This window comes from Venturia canescens, chromosome 4 (assembly GCF_019457755.1).
Source record: "Venturia canescens isolate UGA chromosome 4, ASM1945775v1, whole genome shotgun sequence".
Classification (NCBI taxonomy): domain Eukaryota; kingdom Metazoa; phylum Arthropoda; class Insecta; order Hymenoptera; family Ichneumonidae; genus Venturia; species Venturia canescens.
Genome location: NC_057424.1, coordinates 16,592,795 through 16,610,432, shown reverse-complemented (window position 1 = coordinate 16,610,432; position 17,638 = coordinate 16,592,795). Strand labels below are relative to the sequence as shown.

At 39.0% G+C, this 17,638-nt stretch overlaps 1 long non-coding RNA gene across 1 annotated transcript; it reads left to right on the top strand.

The window, feature by feature from the left end:
* The first annotated feature begins 4,269 nt into the window (after positions 1 to 4,269).
* LOC122410063 (uncharacterized) lies at positions 4,270 to 16,801 on the top strand. The gene is made up of 4 exons (XR_006260839.1): positions 4,270 to 4,487; positions 9,721 to 10,467; positions 15,919 to 16,097; positions 16,222 to 16,801. It is a non-coding gene; the product is annotated as an uncharacterized lncRNA (long non-coding RNA).
* Positions 16,802 to 17,638: the final 837 nt, after the last annotated feature.

Genomic DNA, 17,638 nt, shown 5'->3' with positions numbered 1-17,638 from the left:
GTTATTATTTCCCTTTATATTTTAGTTCTCATTTTTAAAAATTTTTTCTTCTTAACAGAAATTCCTTTTTCTTTCATAATTCAACACTTTTGTTTATTTATTTTTCATTCTTCCCGTTTATGCTCGTTTGTAAAATGGCCTGTTTCATTCCTCATCTTATTTTTTGTTATCAGACCGATGAAATGCCTCGTCGCGGTGTTGTGTACCTTTCGGTTGAAATTGGAAAAACAATTTTCTTTCCCTTCGAATCTAAATGTTCGCTGCGGGCAGCGAAAATTCTCTAATCGAAAACATTTTTTTTTTTTTTATGTTTCTTTGATACACCCGTCCGGCTTCGACCGTTCGGACTTTTATCAAATTATGGTGCAAAAATGCATTTTCGATGTTTTGTCTCTCTCCAACGTTCAATTTTCTTTTTAGCTCTTTTTTTTTCCAAGATCACTGAAAAGGGCTACGCCGCACAAAGCGTTTCACGGTCGACTCTTTAGTTTAGTTTCGGTTATGCTGTCGCATTGACAATAACGAGTGGATGACGAGCCCGGTGAATGAGAATAAAAACGATAGTCCGTTTCACACGTGAATCGGGAAAAAATGGACTTCCGTGTTTTTAGATATTACTTTCCACACTGGCCTTACGTGAAAATCGAGTTTTTATTTTTTTCATCATCGTTTTTTGTAATACTTCGTAATTCCTTTGAGATTTCGATAAGTTTAGAGATCTTTGGTGTTCTTGTGTGTACATTTTTTTCAATATTTTTTTAACGTAACTCGTACGATTATGTACGATAGCTCGATTTTCTCGTATTCGCCATTTTAAGGTGTTAAGCGTAGCACAACAGTGACTACGTTCGTGTGTGTGTGCTCTTTTTATTTCTCGATTAATAATTCTTTTTTTTTCGTTTTTTCATCGACTCTCGATCCCTCGCCGATCGAATACCTGTTTCGAGAAAATCCGCTGTTTTCCAATTAATCGGTAACATGATATCCTCACTGAATATGAATTCACACGATTCATCGTAGTTCCCGTAGATTTTTAGGATACCCGAGCTTTCGGTAGTTTGATCAATCGTTTGCACTTTTACAGTGGAAACAATTGAGACGTAGCTTAGACGTAGCTTAGGTTTGACTTATCGTGGAATATTTACATTGGAGATTTACAATAATTTTTTTTCTATTTTTAATCAGACGAAAGTACAATTTTTTTGCTCCGAGTTAACACTTCCGAAAATCACTGAATTCCGTTGTTTTATTCGCTTTTCATTTGTCCCCAACGTTTTTATTAAGTTTTGGTCATTATTTAGTATCGCGGCACCAACTGTGATCGGCTTGTAAATATTTTAATGACTCTTTTATGACCCGAAAACAACGTAACTAGTTATATCATGTTGGCGCCAAGTAAATACCAAGAAAAATATTCACAAATTTATAAAATTTTGTTAAAATTTAAAAAAAACTTTTTTTTTCTTTAAGGTCATGCGCCAATGTAACAGGATTAGTTATGATCTTTTCAGGGCATAAAAAAGTGATGAAAAAATTTACAAGCCGATTACAGCTGGTCCCGCGGTACTAAATAATTGCCAAGTTTTTTTTCCATTCACTGTTTTCCATTAAGTTTCAGTTATTGCTGTCCTTCAGTTCTGTTTTTTCTGTTTGGGGCGATGACATTTTGTTCTGTTATTTTGTCTCTCCTCGGTCGATTTGTTAACAATTTCATTGTTCTCATTACTGTTGACCATTCGAATGTTGACGAAATGTTTTTTTTTTCCGTTGAACTCGTTTTTACATTGAATTCTTATTGATTAGGTTTACCGAGTTATTATTTCTGTTGGTTAAATCGTCGTTAATGTTCTTGCTACTCGATCGCTGAGTTTATTACGTTTTCTCTTTAACCGTTTACGTTTCGACGTATCCGTTGAGTTTCATCTCGAGTTAAGTTTGTATAATATTTGTTTTCTTTAACGTTTCACTATGACAGGTCCGTTCAATCGACTTAATTCCAATAAAAAAAATCAATTCGATAAATCAACACCAAAATAAACAAGAAAAATAGTAAAAGTTGTTCAAACTTTGGTATTTCGACTTCAATTCTCTTGACCAGCCACCGAAACATTTTTTCAGAATATTTCAAACCCCCGTTCGACACTACAAAATCCTATTTTTATCACGTGGCATTCTATATTTTGTTTAACGTTCCCCATTTACAATTTTTCGTTAATCGTATTTCGTTTTTACGAAAGTTATTCATTTCCTTGTTTCGTTATTGGAAGATTAATGAAAAAAAAAAATATTGTTGTTCATCGTTTTTTCAACCCGGGATTTATGAATTGGTTATCAAGTTACAGTTTCGAGTTAAAACCCAGAAATCTATGCAGTTTACGTTAAGCGTTGTTATTGTTAAATCGTTACACGCCACACTGGCCCCTAAGATCTTTTGGTGCAGGCTGCTCGCAGTTTATCTGTTTAGTTGAAGTTTCTCGTTGAATTTCTCCTTTTTTATCCTTCGATTTAACATCCCTATTACGTTTATCGTTTAAACTGTTTGTGTTTATTGTCATTATGGCATTATTAAGTTTCGCGTTATAATCCGAAAAGACATCCACAAGCTACCTTAAGTTACCTGTTTTTAGATGTTACGTTTCAGTTGCCCAAAAAATACTGCGATCTTCCGAATCACGACTTCCGATTAGCAGATCGAAAATCCATTTTTTCCTCTGAATTTCATTACTCGTGGGCCAAACGTGCCAGAATAATTATTTGTAATTTTATCTGAAGTGGTTCATCCAAAATATGTTTTTCGTGCTTCGTTAGATCGCAGCCATATCGAAAGAAAACGAGCCCAAATTACTTTTCTTCTTTTATTTTTTATTTTTTTATTCCTTTCCTTAAAATTGATAATTCGGCTTGACAAATAATCAAAATCAGTTTTAATTCATTACGAAAGAAAACAACTCACTTTCGGAAAAAAACCAACGAAAGTGCCTTAAAAAGGTGGAGGTTAGCACGAATGTTAATGTTAAGCGCTAGCGAGGCTCACCATCATTGAACACATCAGTGTTGTAATTTCATCGACACTGTTGAGAAAAAACAAAAATATTGATGTTTCTTTGACCGTATAATTGTTAATCAGACGATAAGCTCGGTCGTCGCTGCAACATTTGTTAATCGTTAAGTTGCAGGATCACCAAATTTTGTTTTTTTTTTTCACCTCGTTACTCTGGATTCGACCCAATCGAAATTCGGCAGGCCCTAAATCTCAGTGAATTCGTGTATCAACAAAAAGAAAAAAAAAGAGAGAAAAAAGCAAAACTATTGAGAAAAACCCAATGCGGAATGCGGGAAAAAAATCTCCGTTTAAAATCTGACTGAAGACAGCGATACTGAAACTTTTCAGCCCATTAAGAATGGGCCACTTTTTGATGCACAATCTCCATAGATCTTCGGATATCGATGAAAATAGCATTGCGGAAAAGTTATTGTTGTATCATCAATGCTAAATGAACTCGATATCCGGCCCCGAAATTCCATTCTGTTTAAGGATAAGTCTATTTTTTAAGAGATTTTTTTTTCTAATGAACGAAGAAGAGAAGAAAAAACGCTTGGCTTCACCGCAAGTGCCTTTTAGAGTAAGCTCCATATGTCAATTTCCACGATCGGTTTAAATCATTGTAATCATAATTCCATTTGTCATCGTACAGTTTGAACTTAGGATTAACTTAAAATAAGATGTTAGAATAGACATGCTATTTTACAAATATCGAGTGTTCTTTTCATACATGTAAGAAGAAAAAAAAATACAAAAAAATGTAAAAACACGAACAAAAATACAAAAAAAAGAAAATAATAAACGAAATCATTAAAAATTCAAAATTCGTGAATCTTACTTTCCTGTCTCTACGTAACCATCATTCCTCCAAGGCGTGAAAGATCATCAGTCTTATCCTCCAATGATAAGAAAATTGATTGTTTCCACTAAAAACCGTACCTCAGATCGATAAGCAGGATTTCTGTACTGATTGCGACGGTAAAAGCCCACAATTTGCAGCGGTTGGTACACGAGCCTTTCCGTCAGTGAAGAGAGTAGAAATTTGCAAGCCCTGCGGTCAGTTTTTCGTAACTGATTGCAGTTACGAAAAGCATTTGCTTCGGTGGAACGCCCAGAGATTTCTCTGACTCTGTGTCAACACGCGTTTGCGCACAATTTTCACGTTGCTGGTCACGAGGGGCGGAGGATTAAGGGGTGGGAAAAAATAAAACAACACCGCGAATAGTGCGCGAAGGACCATCCCTGGAATTTACGTCGAGAAGCGAATGTTATTGTTTAAAAGATTCTATGAATGGTCCATCGATCGAATCATCGCGTCGTTATCGTTTTTCAAAGTCACGTGTCGTCGCTCGCGCTCCGTCGTGTCGTCATTTGTTTTCCGGCTTCCCGACAATGGACGTTTCGCCGGAAGGGAATAACCGGCCTTCAAACTCTTCGACACCAGGTAGACGGTCGTAATATCGCCACCTTTTCACAAAGTAGAAAACAAAGTACGTTCGGTTTGCAGGTTTTTGTTTCCTCGTCGAAATTTACACAGCATCTCGTATTGATTTTTAGTGAAGAATTATTTTCGACTCGACAGTACTATATTCCTTCTGATTTGAAATGTTTCGACAAAATGTGTCACGAAATTCAGGCAATTTTCATAAATATTTTCAAAAATTGCTTTCTCCACACTCTTGGATCTGTAATTTCGTTATCGAAATAAATTAATGAAAATATTTGAACGAAATGATTTTACAGATATGAAATTCGACGATCAGAAATCGAGTATTCTTATTCTAATAAATACAACGAAATGAACGGACTCGACTTCAGTTTCGCTAATTCCGGTTACGTATAAAATCTTGCTCAAGCTCCCAACAAATTCCTGTCGATTTCGACGATCTACAAGGTCACTCATGATTTGACCTATTCTGGAAGAATGCCGAGCAAAAAACCCACTGGGTGAGACTTCTATTTACCATAAAATCGTCTCACTCTATTGAAACAAAAAATCCTAAATGTCACGTCAACACTAAACTACTGTGATGACAAAAACCTTGAGAAAACACCATTTCGCCACCGAATCATCGTTCAAATTACAACCTGAACCGAGCAGATTTTTCTTACAAAATGATCCTCTTTGAACACGAAATTAAATCGAAGAGAATTTCTTGAAATTCATCAAAAAAAATTCTAGCTCCCAACGAAATTTCAATTAAATTCCCTTTTTCTTGGGGCACGTATACAAGGAATACGAAAAATGACGAACTCAGTCGAAACCCTACACAGAGGCTCATACACGTTTCTTCAGTCGTGTGTACATACGCACATTTGATTTTTCGTCATAATTAGTGCACAATGTAAACAGGTACGAGAACATAGATAAAAAAAACATGCTAACGAAGGTGGGGTCACATCGGGCAATAGGATCAAGTTCGTTCGCAGCTATGTACTTTCGCAAGCTGTCGATAAATAGTTGCCATTGAGCGAGCGTTTTAGACGATTAAAGAAGCGTGACTAATGTCGAGAAACATCATGCTCAAACGAACAAAAGAACCATCAATTTATTGCGCAAGCAGAAAATTCGAACCTCCTGAAAACCTCGTTGAACTTGAAAAAGAAGTTGACTTTTCACACTGATGCTTCACTCGACGGAATTTTGAGACTGCTGGTCCAGGGGGAACGTTGATTTGAGAAGAAATTGGTCGATTTAATGAAACGAATGGAAACATTCGATCTTTAAACTGCGGTGACCACTGTGGTCTCGTGTCCTACTGTTGGAATAAGATAGAAAACATAAGAGAAGGCTGACTCGACGTGCACTTCGATTCGACCAGAATTAACGACCATTCGTGCACAACCGTAAGGACAGACTTATCGCAGTGCCATAAATCATATTCGTGCCTCCACGCCCGCCGGAGCTTTTTAATTTCCGCTAATAATTTACCCGCTCTAGTGGTCTCGTGGAACAAACTTCGTGCTCGAATTGCACTGGGAGTAATGTTCTCGTATTTTCAAAAATTCTATTTGTTTCCGAGACATTTTGGGAGCTTTTTGTAAATTTAATTAATTTTCAACTGATTCGAAGTTTTACGTTCCATTGGACTCAAAACTGGAGTTTCAATTCCAAAAATTGTACTGATTTATTCAAAAATTCTCTTAAATTTTTCAAATAAATAATTAACAACAATTTTTTGTGAAATTTTTCCGTGTGATTTTCGAGTTTTTCTTCCCCCTGAGCTCGTATCCTCAATGCAGACTACGTAATATCGATTCACTCATTGTTAAAATTTTTCTAATTTTTCCACTACTGGCGTTATTGATTACGTTTTTTCGATTGAACTATTTACAAACATCGATCGATCTTCTACTGAAAAATACAAGTGTTCGAGTCGCAGCTCCATTTCAATTATTCTCTTACACCGAGACTTTTGTACTCAAAGCTTATTGCGAGCAACAAAGTTTTAATCGCTTACGGACGACGTTTTTCAGGCGTAATTCAAACCACTCTCTGGCCAATTTCGCGTTTCTTTTCTTCTGCAAGGTTCGGTGCAACGAGGGGCCTCTCGTTTGTCTGCTGTTTGATCGGGAGGACCTTTTTCCGCTCTCTCTCCCTAACAACTCTCGGTTGTGTACTCCCTTCACAAGTAATTACTTGTAGTTGAAGCACCAATGAACGCGAAAACTGTGCTCCGAAGTCTTCATCTACCAGATACAGTAGAACCGTTGTTATTTTCATTCAGATTGATCCTACAAAGGGAAAAACACTTCCGTTCAGTTGAATATGGTATGAAAATGATTTTTAATAGAGAAACAAAATCAATTGAAGATTTGACGTCATTACGAATTTTATTATTCACTAACATTCTATTCTTCTTTGTCGAACTCGAAAGAAAGTTTAATCCTGACGACTCAATACTTCTGTCGATTCCAATTCAAATGTTTCTGTGGAAATGTAAAGCTCAGGCTTCCAATTTTGTCGTTTGAGCCACTGCGTAGTTTTTATCGAAATAAAATTCTTGTTTCAGTCGTCAATTTAGTTTCTTCGAATACTGAAATTAGCGGTGATGAAACAACTCACCGTTTTTGCAATATTTGACATTCTTGTGAGATGAAAAATCGAATTTTTCGTGGATGATGAGATGAAAGATAAAAAACGAATGCAACGAATCAGGATCCGTTGCGTACACGGATCGATTGTAAGTCCGGAAAAGGCTCGACTTGCGTGTAACAAAATTTTGTTTATAATCTGCTCTAATGCTTCCTCATGGTCGTCTTTTTTATCTAACATCTATGCGACTTAATGAAAACACGCACTCCATAGTTTGTCTGAAATCGTATGTGGGCGCGTTTGTAATTGTCAGACAGGCTCAACGAACCTAAATTTGTTCGAGGGAGAAAAAACGTCTTCTTTCGTGCAGGCGAACCGCGAACGGCGAATTCTCTCTTTGAGTTCTCCTTCCGCCCCTTACTTGTCTCATCCTCCGGTTAAAAGCTTAAACTCGTCGAATAACCGGTGCTTCGAGCTCGCAAAGCTTTTGCCACTCGTCGGGATTTTTTCTTGCGCTACTCTTGTTTCATTCCAGCTCATCCAAGTATTTACCACAAATTTCAAATATTTTCAGTCTTCGTTAATATCATTTTTGTTCAAACATTTGCTATGCTTTGCTCGCAGTGTTTGATGTTTCCGATCATTGCAGTAGAGAAGCAATAACAGTATTGCTGGCTTTTCTGTTCGCACACACACACCCAAACCCGTTTTTAAATTGCACTCCAACATTTTTTTTTGATTTTTACTACAATTTCCAAAATTCTGTGAGCAAAAAGCTTTAAGGTAGTTCACGCTCGAAACGATTTTCTTAGGAAAGTCTTGAAATTTATATAGAGTTTAAATGGGTAGTCGACTGACGCGCATATCAAATTTTAAGGGGTTCGTCTTATCGATTATTGAGATAAACGTGCTTAAATATGAAGAAAAATACACAGAGTTATAGGGACTTTGCGTAAGAATCGTTTATCTTTCCATATAACGAATGAACACTTCTTATGAAGTTTACAAAAAAGTACACAACAACAATAAAGTTGGAAAAAAATTCGAGACGATTCTCTTACTAGTAATAAAGATATATTGCTTAAAGATTGAACGAAATTGGCAATGAGCACTCGTATAACCTCACATTTGCTTATTTCGACATTTTGTTTCTTCTTGGCTTGGCCCATTCCTGTCATAGCCTTCTGTCTTTTTATTAATACTTTTTTCTCGATCTATTTCCCTTTGTGTTTACCCTTTGGGCTCTCTAACGCGATTTTTTCCATAAAAAACTATAGTATTTTCGCCAGGGACGAATGAAATTTGGGGTTCAGTGAGTGATGGATCCCCGATTAATTAATGGCTTGCAATTTCATTCGCCAAAAAATAAGTTGAAAAATTTTTAAGTGTTTATATGAGTGTAATTAGGAAGTAAAAATCGATTCAATTTAGACATCCATAAAATACGATCCTTCGAGCATGATCTACCTGAAAAACAATTCAAAAAATCAATTTCCCAACAATCCACAAGCACAGCCCTGAAATCCGAACGCTGATAAGTTGATTTTTAATTGAACGATGATGGCGCAATTTCATTTTCGCTCCAACTGACCCAATTTCTCCATTTCTTTCACGAAGCCATGTATTAAACGTGAATAAATATGTAAATCAACGCGTTCGATGGAACGATGTATTGCCGGATCGACGATTGGTATGGCTCGTGTCAAGAATCCCCAGAAGCATTATTAATTAAGAGTTGAGAGATCTCCACGATGAGAATGAATTTCAACTCCCATATATCAATCTCTGCAATCAACAGGCGAAACACGAAAAAGCAATCATGCTTCCCCCGATTATCAGGGCTCGTAAAAAATCAATAAAACTCTATACGCAAATATAATACGTCATATAAATCAATTTACTCTTCCATCTAACCGCAGATCTAACAGACGTGATCCGATCAGAAAAATATTTTTTTTCCAAATAGAACGTCAAAAAAGTACGCTCGAACAACAGAAAACACCAATTTTTCCAGAGCTTTCAAAAGTAGGAAAAAACAACATTTCAAGAGGAAAAAAATCCTGGATATTCTCATATTCTGGGTTGCTCGATGTCCATTCAAAATTCGTTGAAAATCTGGCAAAACCTTATGGGCTCAAGGTCCCAAAATTTCGCAAGTCCTTCGTCCGGCCCCGAGTCTACGGTGACTGTCAAATTCCTCAAAAATTGCAACTCTATCGCGTCGTTAAATTTTCCATCTTACCCAAAACACGAAAATTGGTTTTTTTTTTTTCAAAAAAATCAATTGATAAGATGATGAATACTGGAAACTGCGTAGAAGAATATTTCAACGAAATCGCTGAAACAAATTTTCATCGAACGGCAGCACGTTCGAGAAGCCTTAAAAAATCGAATTTGCGCCACATCGAAAGAAAAATATTTGTGAGCACCGTCAAAAAAGAAATCCGAAAGTAGTAACGTACGAAAATAATCGATTGAGCTAATGTACCAAAAAAAACGCAGACGACCGAATAATGCCCGTCTGGCGAAAAAAATCGATAAAAATGGAAAAAAAAACGGTGGCTAACGGAATCAGCGATTAGAACGTTAGATGAATAGCCGAAGGTGGTATACCAGGTGTGCAAAAGTATTTATTCCATAGGACGCATGTAAGGAAACCGTGATTTGTGACTCGGAGCGGATATGAGAGTACGTCGCGTCGTCGACGTCACGATCGGAGCGTCGGGCGGCGCTATCGAGGACCGCGGCGATGGGCCGCCGCGGGAGGCCGGAGGGCGGCGGGGGAAATTAGAACTTAGTGTAGCGCGAGCCGCGAACGAGTGCGGTCCTCGTGTCTCTCGGACATTGAACGGCGCGATTGACGGACCACGCGACTCTCACAATAACAAAAGTTTCAATTTTGTCTATTGCGTGCCATAAATACTACGATTGTTTAAACTATTTATAAAAACGAAGATTTAGGGATAAGGATAAATATAGCGAGAAGCATCGAAAATCGTAGGATAAGAAAAGCGCGTGAAAATCATTATTTTGTTCCTTTTAATAATCACCAAACGTCCGTTGTTAAATTCGTGAATTTCGTTATAAATGAGGGGAAATAAAACCGACAATTCTGTCCCATTAATTCATATGTAAATGAAGAAAACTCGATGCAACTTAAAATTCAAGTGGAAACGAAGAAAATAAAAGCGAAAGTGTCTCCTGCGCACATTAGCCGAGAGAAAGTTCTACGAAAGCTCTGACAGAAAGACCCGGAAGTATCAGAAGTGGGTACTGAAGAGAGGAAATAAGGATGAGCGCCAGAGAAGTTACCCTCGTTGGTGGCTCTCCCTGGGGCTTCCGCATGCACGGCGGCCACGACCTGCATCAACCCCTCCGCATCTCCAGGGTAAGTGGAACTACTCCACACTTGTTCATTTCATTCGGCCTCAGTATCATTCCACGAAACCCGAAATTCCGAAGGAATAACTGAGCATCAAAATTATGAGTCAAAATTTACTCTAATTTGATGAATTTTTCAAAAATTTGTTTTTTTACTAGAGAAAATGAATTTTTTGCTTAATTCGGAATATAAATACTACAATTTTCCGATGCTTCGAATGAAAGAAATATTGTCCGAGTCTGAGAATGAAAATTTTTCGAAAGCGAGTATTACATGAATTGGATGATCGTGCACTAATCGAATTAACACCTCGCTTCCTCGTAACTTGTTCATAGAGCATCGTCTACGGGAAGCCATAGTTGAGAAAAATACTTGCTTGTAGAGAGCGTAATGTCCAAGTTTGAAAACACAAATGGAGTAGTTTGTGTATTGGCTTTGCATGCTTCGTTGTTCTCCCCACGCTAGTTACTGAATCAGCTTCATCTCAATTGTTTAACTCACCGATCACCAAATGGCTAACCGAAGAAACAAATTTTTCGAACCGTCGAAAAGTCGTCTTCGAAATGAATTTGAGCTCTGAGCCGAGCATCGAAATGCTTACAAAACCGCGAAGAATCGAAGATCGTCGATCAGGTTTCTCTCGATTATCGGCTCTCAACGATAATTAAGATCCGTGATGAGATAGTCGGCCACTCAGCGTTGTCTCATGAGTACATTAAATCATTGTGATTGAATCAGCGAAGCTACAAGATGGACGGGCAGTGGCATCAGAGAGGCCTGCAGATGTACACGTCACTTTTTTCTTTTTTTCTTCAAACATCTCAACAAAGATGACGAAAGACTTGACCTCCAAACCCCATGAAAAAAAATCCCTGCGTCCTTCGTTTCGAATCTTCTAATTCTCGAATGACTTTTGTATACAGGGTGCAAAAAATTGGGGTGCCCAAGGATGTTGAATAATGAAACTAATTGAAAAAAACCTCCGTCAAATGAGCTCTCGAACCAAAGGAACGTTTCGTACTCTCTCCCGACTGCAAATTACTCGAAACTTTCATTAAACTGTAGAAAATATTCGTTTTCATTGTCTCGAACTTGTCCCAATAATTTGGGCGAATGCCCTTCTTCGACGTGTGAAGCGTACTACGTCGATTATGCAAAAGAGCGCGCAAGAGCTTAAAGGAGATATGACGAGCCACGTGGGCCCCTCCTACGTTAGGAGCCAAGTTCTTGGCTCCACTTCACGCTGTTGCTGCTTGAAAAACTTTAAGAGAGAAATACACTCCGGGATTCATAGTGGATTACACATTGCGAGGGTCAGGGGAAGAGGCGGGGGCGGCCCGGTGTGATAGAGACGGGGACGGGGAGGGATTCGTACGTGTAGTTTTCACGTGCCAAGGCCGCACTCGTCGATGTCGTAACCCACTCCGCGGGCTAACCGTCAAGAGCATGAGTCGCTGCTTAGGCTTTTATATACTATACACAACGGTTGTTATAAAACTATACGTACTGTTGCGTCGCATGTGTTCTCTTTCCTCCGCTCAGCCTTCGACACGGTCACCGGTAATTTGGTTCCATCTACATAACACGGCGTAGATATTCCTCGGAGACTTAACAAAAACGCTGTTTTCTGCTCTCTCAAGTGCGTCATAAAACCTGATGGCTCGGTTTCATTTATTTGTTTTTTACAGCACTAAAAATAGCTGGGAGTGAAAAACACGTGGGGCTCCTGTTACATTCGAAATCGCTCTTGATCATGCATTTATTTATTATTTTATCGATTAGGATTATTGCGCAGTTTTTCATTTGGCAGAATATCCGTTTATTGAATACTCGATGCGAGTCTGAACTGAAGGAACGCAGAATAATGAGTAATATCTTCTGAAAGAATAGATAAGAAAATATTTTTTCTCAATCGTTCTATGGCGACAGATTTCTTTCTTGCGCCACTGGAACAATTGTTTTTCGAGCAGAAAATACAACGTAAAACTCGTGGTCTATTGGGTTAGGTTTATTTAAAAACAGATCAGTAGGACGATAAATGATGATACGAAGTAGTCGGTAACGACGATTGATAATGGAAGAAAAAAATGGCTAAAAGGGGCTTAACGATCGAGTGGCTGTTTGCGAACTGTTATCGGCTCAACTCTTTCGTGACTGCGCAAGCTTCGACAAAATTAACGATTTGTCGCGTGCGATTACTTTTTCATTAGATATTTAAGGAGTATGGATAACCTCGGAACAAACTGCTGTTCTTATCAGTGTTTTCGAGATAAGCAGAGGTCAATGTTGAACTCGATAAGAAACTCGAACCAATTAGCTCATCTGCATCTGATTAAAACTTCGCTTGTTTCCCGTCGAATCCTCGCGATATATTCTTAGCAAAGTTCCGTTCGATCCCGGCTCATCGACGAGGAAGTCGAGACAATCGTCGACAATAAAATTATACGAAAGAAATTGTGATCCACAATAATTCAGAGGCCCAGCATGAGACTGTTGACACAAAACGAATATCATGAATTTTGGTAAAATCCTCATACAAAAATTCGTAAAAAAATTTGCTTCCGTCGCACTCCGCGTGTTAATTATAAATTCCCTGAAAACCTGAGCCAATTTTAATCTTCTACATCAATCGAGACTCGAGATAAAGCTTCAGTTCATTTCACTGAATCTCGTGCACAAGTTGAAGAAAAACTTATAAAATTGATTAACTCTCATAACAATGGACATCGACATCAACACTGTCGTCATTAAAGACTCCGCATCTCAAAGAGATGAAAGCCTTTCGAGGGTGAAAGTTGAAAATAAGAAGATCCGGAACGCACTTTGTGCATGTGAAAAAAAGAAAGAGAGATAGGCACCAAGTTCCAATGAAAAGTATCTTTCCCTCGAGCCAAAGATAGAATTCATATCAATATAAACATACGAAGGTGCAGACACATTGTGTTTTTTCCTCATATCCATATACGCTGCTTGGAAACAGTTATGTTACAGTGGAAGTCATTCACGTGACGATGGATCGTGCGGGTGAAAGACAGTCTTTGTGACACAGAAGCTGTGCACTTGTAGTATCTTTTCCTGTGTCAAAGAGATCTTCCGAAGACTCTTTAGGAATTACTCACGTTTTCATCTCAGTGGGAAAGACAAAGAGGAAGAAGAAGGCGAGAGGAATAAGCTGCTTTTCTTCCTGTGCATGTGAGAAAACGTTGGAAAATTCTACCAGCAATAAAAGTCGCACCGCTTCCTCGATCCTGAATAGATCGAAGATAAATTACACCGGCCACGTTCGAGGGGAGAAAAAAATTTGCAATTCGTTGCTCGCGAGATAGAAGACTTGCCAGATAAATCCGAGGGGGAAGAATTTCGCTTCGAATGTTGTAGCGCAATCTTTACCTTCGCTGGCTTTTTCTCGGATTTATTGAAAATATAAACTCCGTGAGGTTATTATTCCATTCGGATGCAGATTTTGAATTATGTGATAAAAAAGAATTTCGATTCGATTCAAAAAACCAAATGAACGTTTGTCTTTGTTTACTCAAACAACGGAACGTAAATTCTTATTATTTCGATAAAACGAATAACCATTTTCATATTCCTTCGTCATACTCGCACCATTGAAATTCAGTGGAATAATAAAAGTTTGTAAAATTGAATTACAATCCAATAACGAAAGAATTCCAGCCTGCCAATCGATGGTTCGCCAATCTGCATCGTCCATTGGCGTGAAAATGTTTTGTTCTTCACTGTTTTTTTGTTTCCCTTTTTTTCAATTTTGCAGAAACCATGTTCAATCCCAGATGTAAATCCTGCAGACTCGTCCTGCAGGATTTTCGTGTTTCCATTCAATAGCTGAATATTCTGCATTCATGATAGCGGCTCTCCATGTTTTTCCAGTCGTTTGTACAAATATTGTCTTGCAGGGGGAATGGCCGATGAAACGGATCGCTTCTATATAAATATTCCCCAAACCGTATATGGGAATGTCCAGCACGGGCATATGCGGATGAATGTGTTCATTGAAACGGCCAGAACAAGTGCATCGATAATGCAGACGGTTCTGTAGAGTATCATAAAAACGGTTTTCGAGAGACGAATCGAGTAGAGATTTTGTCATCGTTCTGTCAAAAGAAAATGAGAAAGATAAAAATTGATTCGAGTCCCACCGACAGACCTGGGGAGGGTTCTGTCCCCACTTTAGTCACTTTCTTCACAACTCTGGCGACCAAAAACCTAAAAACAGTAACACTCCAGTGAATTTCAAGAGCGCGTGAAGAAAAAAGTCCGTGAACACACTTTCTGCAGTTCGAGAGCGAGTCTAAAGGGATCTTGTGCCTAAAATTCGTCCCTTGATGATTTGGTTGGATTGTCACGTTTCATACGGTTTCGGGGAAGTTTATAAACTCCGCCATTGGATGCGAGCCGGCACGACGGACCTCGTCGGGATCCGGAATAAATTCGCACTCTCATGCGAACGCGCAAATACGTATAATCTCATTGGTGACATTCGGATTTAAAGCAGAAGCGATATCGCGCTTCGAGCACATTTCAAAGGATATCAAGTTCGAGTCACCTGACACTCGGGATTGCGGATGGCCGTGCGTGAGCAAAATTCTGATCGCGATGACTGAGAGAGCTTTCCACCATCGTTTTTTCGAGCTGGGCAAGTCAGAGGGAAAATGTGACAACGTTCGATACGATTTTCTCGAATCTCTTCTTCATCGAACTCTGCGGAGAGTCTTGAAATCTATTCATCTCCGTTTCTCCGATAACGTCTGTAATTAACTTCAGACCGAAATTGCTCGACGCTATATGCAGACAAGATTCTTGATTGACACGACAGTGCTTCGAGAAGGACATCGATACGCTGGCTAATATGAGCTCTCCAGATAGCAATTAATGTGCATTAAAGTGACCCCCTCGTCCTATGAAAACGTATGTGGCTTACATAACTGACCGCATCTTCGTGACGCGACCTACATTAACGCCGTCAATGAGCCGTGACCAAGTGTATGTGCACTGAGAAACGAATATACCTGACGTCATATCCCGTTAGGCCAATCTCGTTTCATTGGCACGCTTCTTGCATACGTTAATTTACCATGCAAACGAAGTTCGCTTACGTTGCAATGATGTCAATGGCAAATATATTGTTCTCCGAATAATTCGCTCTTTAAAGTTATGAAAGTTGACTGTTTTTTTTTTTTCAGAATTTTGCCTTTCGTCGAATCTCACTCATACTGCAATTTTTTCTATCCCCACCCCTCTCTTTATTATTCATTTTTTACCTAATTCTACGAGACTCTTCCCAAGGCTATATAATACGACGACAACTGACACCGTTTTATGGCCAAGCGAGCTGTGCGAGCACGTCACAAACCTTTCATTATAGCCCAAGTGGAAAGTCGACAACGACGTCTCTAGAAATAGTAAATACATATATCTTGTTTTGTATGTACATAGAAATTCAGCGATGGTAATTATCATCGATCGGAGAATCACGAGTCTCGAGTTCTTTCACTTCTCCTCTCCCCCTCTCGCTCTTTCTTTTCGTCTACTCCGTCAAACACGCTCTGGAGACTTTCCAACTGCGGCTGGACTCGGCAACAATGAAGCATCCTTCGCATATGAACTTTGAAAAGGTTTGAATCTATCAAGAATTCTTGAAAAATCAAATGACTTTTGGATTCGTCGAATAGTTACGGTGATCGATTCACTCGAAAGTGGAGAAGTAATTTTAATTGCTGGAAAACATTTTAAATTTAGTGACCATGGTTTTCTGAGCTCTTCGTCGTGCACATCCGGAAAGGGCGTGAAGATTTTTTTTTTAATGTACGTGCGTTTTGGTGAACGGTTATAATTCGAGGTTTTTTTTTTTTTTTGAACTTCTTACGAGTCATGGGAACCTCGAAAAAATAGCCAGCACTTTTCTTCGGAAGGAAATTCACGTGACGACATCGCGTACTTCCGTCCACGATCTACGACAACTCGCCACGCGACGATGACAATGGCGATCGGGCGTGACGTAGACGTCCTTGCCGCGAGCTGTTGCAACTAGCAGGCCGGGATCAATGACCGAGAAAACTCGCAATCCCTAAATCGACGATGACAAAGCTCTGGAGACGCTCGCTAAATGTTATCGGAGTGTGCAGCGACGGAGAATTTGTGGCATTTTCTGAAGAGGACTTGATTCGAGTGTGGCGAATAAATCTCTGAACGTTGTGGGGGCAAACTTACCGGGAAAATATCGAACGAAAAATGTCGATTAGACATCGATAATGTGAAATAAATTTCATTGACATGGCAATTTGAACAATTTCAAATAAAATCTCTTCCATCCCAAGGTTTTACCATGACAAGAGATTTGTGCTTAAAGCTTTTTTTGATCTCGTGTCCCCCCGATAAAACTTCCCTGTAACCTCCTTCGCCGATAAAAATTTGACCAATTTTTCATACACTGTTTTCCGTTTCTTCTTGCACCAACATTTGAGTCGAAGCGAGCGAAGATTTAGCGGAGATTCTGCAACACGGATTGACGTAGAGTTCGAAAAATTTGTTGGAGTTTGTGGAACGCCAGCGACGAGATTTCGCCAATCGGTTGAAGGCACTTTTCCTCAGCGATCTTCGATCTCGTTTCGATTTAAGTCGATTCGCTTGGCCTTTTTTCCGGCGCATTTTTCGCTTCACCGGCCGGGTACTGATCCACGGGTTCTCCAATTTTTTTTCTTTGCCCACATACTGCTCCGGACTTTTCTTCTTTTTCGTTACGTTTTCACCTTTGTACCTCAGGAAGTATCGACCTCGACGTTTCTTCATTATGCCAAACTCGACGCTGCGCTTTAAAGCAGCCACCACCTTGAGTGCAAGTTACGATTATAAAACAATCGTACCATACGAGTAAAGTTGTTGTAAATAAAAAGTAAACTATTATCGAAACTTAAAACTTCTGATTGCAAGAAAACTTTGCTGGAGCGTCGAACTTTTGTTGCCTGAACGGACTGACGTCGTTGAATCGATCCAACAGCAAAATATTTCATCGTTTAAAAAAAGAATTTGTTAACCTCTTTTTTCGGAGCAGATTCGCGACCAACGTCAGTGATGTAATCGACGATATTTCCGATAGTGCAACCATCCTCGTTTCGTATATTCTTCATTGCTGAAAGAACGAGATTGACGATTCGGG